Source organism: Pholcus phalangioides, unplaced genomic scaffold, assembly GCF_987345545.1.
Source record: "Pholcus phalangioides strain wild (caught in Gottingen) unplaced genomic scaffold, Ppha-v1.0 ptg000003l_1, whole genome shotgun sequence".
NCBI classification, from domain to species: Eukaryota; Metazoa; Arthropoda; class Arachnida; order Araneae; family Pholcidae; genus Pholcus; species Pholcus phalangioides.
In genome coordinates this window covers 34,192,479-34,198,478 of record NW_028301596.1, presented here as the reverse complement: position 1 = coordinate 34,198,478, position 6,000 = coordinate 34,192,479, and positions in this window count along the sequence as shown.

Here is a 6,000-nt window from a genome sequence, read left to right as displayed (position 1 = left end):
AGTGATCATTATAACGGGTTTACAATTTAAAAAATTAAAAAAAAAAGAGAGATAGGAAAATTTCGAATTGTTCGAGATATTTATTCATATTAGTAAAATTAGCATTAAACGTTGATTGGATTAAAGAATGTTGTGCCAGTTGCTTTTTCCATCCTGGTTATTTGTTATTTTGTCATTTTATATGCTTTCCTATTTTTTTTACCAGTATGAACGATCTGAAATAAAAAAATGAGAGGGTATATCCTTGAATTGTTTTACATATTGAGCTGCTACTTTTCAAATCTCTTCAAGTGGATATATAATGGAATTTTCATTGATTTGCCATTTGATTTTATTTTACAGTAGGCTATATTAGGAGTGCATAACATTTATGACCTCGGGTTAGATTAATCCTCTAACCCGAGGATTAATCTCGGGTTAGATATGTGGTAATTCTACTACTTGCGGGCCAAAAACTTGCATCTGTAGGGTGGGGATTATATATCCCGTTATATCCCATATAACGGGATATTCCTGTAATTTAGGTTGATCGAACTTTTTCATAAAATGCCCCGTGTCCCGGTTTTTTCCTCATTTAAAACGAGGTTTACTTGAATTTTCGAAATTATGAATTCATCATGACTACCTTCATAATGTAGCTATTTGACCTTTAACAATATAATTTTGATAATATTTTAAGCTGTGAGTGGCTACTTTCCTTATCCTCAAACGTTTACTTTCGGCTACTTTACTAACAAACGGCTACTTTCCTTACCTCAATTGTTTTTGGCTGTAATTAGTCAATTTCATTGACAACTAATTAATTGACAATTCACAACTTTTTTGGCTGCAATCGGCAACTTTACCTTTAACAATTTTTTTTGGCAATAATTGGCACCTTTACTTACATTGGCCAATTTTTTTGAGATGATTGGAGATATCCCGTATGGATCCCGATCTCATACTTTATGATGAAAATTCGGTCAGCCTAGGATTCTATCGTTTGTTTATATTTTACTACCGCACGCACTATTCCCCACCTTTCACGGGTCGGACAAATTTTCTTGGTAGGTCGGAGATTGTGCACTCGTGCAGTATATCATTATTTCAAGAATGTTAATTATTATAAATCTTGAAGTAAATATACATGGATAACCATGTCGATCAACATTTCTGAGTCATCGAAGGGTTCTTGATCAGAAAAATTAGTGCAATCAGTCTTGTCAGACAATAGAAAGCTCACATAAACTGATACTTTCGTCTATAGAACTATTTCGTGTATACGGAATGGAACAGTTTCTTCTGAATAACAACGATTTAAAATACAAAAGTTTTTGTCCGAATTCGACTCGCAAAAGAACGTATTTACGGGAATGGGAAGGTGCTTCTCATTAACTCAGTCGAAAACTGTATATTTCGTAAAAATACCCCCGAGACCTGGTAGCATGTTCTTTTTCCACTGTAATGCTTACACATATTATCGATCGAAATATATAGACAAAAACTTGACACATCAATCAATTCCTGAATTTTTGAAACATTATGAAACTAACATTTCTAAAATTTATTGGTTCGTGAATGATATTATAAAATTTAAAGATTTCCTTGAATAATGTGGGTTTTTTCCCCCACCACCTTCTTGCTTTTCAGGTCTTTTAATTTGTATCATCGTTGTTTTATATTGTTTGATTATCATAATTCATTGTTGTATGTTGAAATCAGGAAATTGTGAAACTTGTACGTGCACGCTCATATTTACGTATCGTTTTTTTTTTATTCAGAATCTTTACCTTTTTTTTCATAAATATGTAATTTTTTGTACTGCTGTATTCTGTATTCGGAGCTTCAAATTCATCAGCAACCAATATCTGTTTAGTTTTTCCATGTTGTCAACTTTTCCTTTTGCAAATGGTTTGTAACCAATGCATTTGTAAATAAAATTATTATTATTATTAGCTCCATCTATAGAGAGTAGGGGACCTACAATGAGCACACAAAAATTATACACATTGACAACTCAAAATACACTCATTTACCAATTTCTCTCGAAGTTTTGGAAGGTATATTTGGCAACATTTCTGAGAACAAATATAACACACAGACTTCTATACTCCTGAAATACACTGTACAGTCAGAATATATAACAATTTCTTCGGCATTTCTAACGGCATGCTTCGTTACTAGTTTGAAGTTCCTAATAGAAACCTTTACGAAGGGCCACGTGCAGGTGTAGTGGCAACACCTTTTATAGCAGAAAGCTTCCGCGCGAAGCTTTGACGTCACTGAAGTCATTCATTTCACCTGTGGCCATTGGATATAGCATTCCGAGGTATACGAATTCTTTACCTGTTTCGCAGTATATCCAATGGCTATAGGTGAAATGGACGACTTCAGTGCCGTCAGTTCTGCTATAGAAGGTGTTGGTAGTGGCCTATACACTAAACCACACATGCACCGATAGTGGACTATCTACCAAACTCCACATGCACCGGTAGTGGCCGGTACATGTCTCCCGTTTGAAAAAGTCTCTCTTCTGAGAGCAGGCAGACATCAACACAATATCACAGGCGTATACGGAGGGGGGTGATCAGCCCACTCGGGCAGTGAAAAAATTGTTTTTGGCTTAAGTGAGAGGATATGGCGATGGAAAAAAATTCATAAAACTCTACGGAATAATCTGACATTTAGAGTTCGAGATTAATTTTACGAAAGCATATCGAATAAACATTTCCGCAAAATTTCAGAATTTTTGATGCTACAGTTTCTTTTTTTTTAAATCTTACGGATGAGCTCGAAAACTGCAATGTGAGGAAAATCAAGTTGAAAGTGCTTTAACTTTTAAGCGATATACATTCGTTACTTCTTTCATTTTGAAAAAAAAACAAAAAAAACAAATTGACCGATTGACACGAAATTTTTTGCAATTGCTTTGCAATTGAATGAAATAATTTATAAAGCATTTTTGAAATATCATCTTTAGGGGTTGTGACACCTCTTAAGAAACAGGGCTTAAGCACATGGATATTATTTCATGGCTTCAGCAAAGGTAAAAGTTCTGGTTTTATGAGTGATAATCACTTTCTAACTAACAGGGGAAAAATTACAGTTTCCCTGAAAGTAATGAAGAGGTAGAAAACGAATAAAAAAATGTTATCTTTAATATGAAAATAAAAATAAATCTCCAAATCATTTTTTTCCCACGTCAGTTCAGACTCCCCCTTCCCCCCAACCCATTTTTATAGCCACTAAAGAGAGGAGGAGAAACCAAAAAAAGGACAATCTTTTGGATCACGTGACACGAGTGCAAATTGAGACAAAAATGATACTGGGATGAAATTCTTTATCCCATGTTCCTGTTTCGATTTAGCGGCTCTTTTATATATTTTTTTTTACTTACTTGTGTTCTTTCTAACAGTACGGGCTTGGTGAAAGGTATTAATGCTCATGTGTGTGTGTATATATGAATGTATGTTCCTTGTGTATGAGCGAGTTTGTATCGAGAAAGAGGGAAACGAACGACCGCCCTACATGGCGGCACGACATGAATACGAAAACACCCGAGTAAGATTTTCAGACTCTCTCTCTTTTAGCTTCCTCCCTCTCTCTTTCTTTTGGACAATATCATCCTCTTATTGACAAATAACAAATGTGTTGCTCACCTTTGCGATCTTACCCTGGAAATGTATCACCCATGCATGCATGTTTGCTCTTATTGCTACATTGTAAAAAATAGATAAAGTATAATATCTTACATCTAAACAAAAGCTAAAGCTTCGTAAAAGATTCATGTGCAGCATGCATGCTCAACCTATTGCCCGCTGGCTAAATTTAGCCTTCCGAGTAATTTGATTTGGCCCGCGACCTCAAGCGTCATTTTGTAAGAATGAACTAAGCGGTACATTTCCAGATCGTTTAAGTGAACTGCGACACAGTTTCAAAACACTTAAGTGTTCCGCGGCACATTCCCAGAAATCACCATTAATGTGACCCGTGGCATATTTACAGATCACCGTGGCACATTCCCAGATTACTTGAGTAACCTGGATATATTTAGGACATATTTAGAGATTACTTAATCGACCCGCGGCACATTTGAAGATCACTGAAGTAACTCACGCCACAGTTTCACAGTTCAGAATTGGATACAATTAAGTAATTTTAATAGTCATTAATAGTCAATAATAAATGAAGTCATTGTATCATTATAATTACAGCGACCATATTTAAAAGAGGAAAATACGTGACATTGTGATCACTAATACAGGACATCGTTGATTCTTGCCAAACATATTGCCAATTGTCTATGAAATCGAGAAATATTGCTTACGAATAACCAGTGCTACTGAAAGTCGGCTAAAATGTGCTTAATTACTGTGTTCATGGCACCTACAGTAAAAATTCTAGAATGCTTGTTTTTATGGTACGATCTAGAAGTTGCAATGCCTTACAATACACTTGACTATTGACGGGGACTTCGTTATGAAGGAACGCGACTGGGAGTTGTCCTTCAAAAACGTTTCTGGTGGCTCATTTTCGCAATCCATAGATAAATGTCATTTTGAAAAATTGAACTGAAAGAAATTTATTCCGTGGCATTAAGAGCATTATGTGAAATTATTGATTTTTCCCCTCTTTTCGAAGTCTTCAGCATTTTTGACACAGTTACTTCAGCTCGTGAAAAATTGCAAAAATTCGGAATTTCAATTACCGATTTGTCAACTAATTTTTACCCGAATTTTCAAGAAATAAGTATCTTTCACTACAACAAGTTTTTACTAATTGAATTTTTTTCATTGCAGGCTAAGTACTATTAAACCGAACATGCACCTCGTACACATTCCTCTGAGGAATTTGTAACGAATCAGTACATGTCGGAACTTTTTGTGTGAGTGTATGTGCCCTTACGTATTTATATTGTCAGACTTGTTGGTGCACAGCCATCTGCTTTCCATATTTTTAAGTAAAGATGGTTAATCCTTGAATTTTAATGTTATGTCAGTATCGTTCATTCATCGTATTCATTGGAGGCTATATGAAATATAAATTCTAACACATTTTCTTAATTATCATTTCATTCACCTATTAATGATTTCACTTCCGTCTTGATTTGATTTCCGTCTTTCTGCGTACGAAATATCACACTTGTTATTTGCTGAATGTACTGTGCATTTTCTTATTCAGCTATCGCCGCCATTTCATTTGAACATTCCTAATTTTCCAAGAAAAATGTCATCAAATCTTCATCGGCGATAAATTTTGCAATTCTTCTGATTGCATTCAACTCCTTTGAAATGAAATTTTGATAACTCCTATTGATATAACTGCCATATTACAAAAACTTACATCCCTCTTTCTCTCATGGCAAACCAGAAGTTTTCCAGTTTTATTTTATCTTGCCGTTACTCTTTCACAATTCAATTCATAAAAAAAATAATAGCAAATATATATATATATATATATATATATATATATATTCATGCCATATGAATACAGCAACAATTTCACTCCTATAAATCCAAACATTTAAAATTGCAAACTTAATCCCCCGATCCGTATACTCTGCTTGAATTTAAAACGAAAAATATTTAGACCAAAAAAGAAAAAAAAGCTATAAAAAAAGATATTTTCTTTTCTAATGTTTACGAAAATGTTTTGTAATATTACGGAACCCGAAAATATTTTAAACAAAAGCAAAAGCGAAGAGAATATTTTCGTTTGTTTAGCAGTAAAGTAATTCCCCAATACCCAAAGAACAACACGCTTATCGGATATATGTGTTTCCATTCTTGCGCAAATTTATTTCTTATTACAGTAACTTACTTTCCATAAGCACTAATTTACGTCCCGGATGAGAAATTATTAAAAATTCATAGCACTGTTTATAAGAATATTTACATAACCAAAAAATTATCCGTACGAAACCCAATAACTAAATAAAAAAATATGTATACAATGATATTAAGCGAAAACACATAATCAAGTAAAAACTAATTAAGCAAACCACGGAACCTATGATAATAG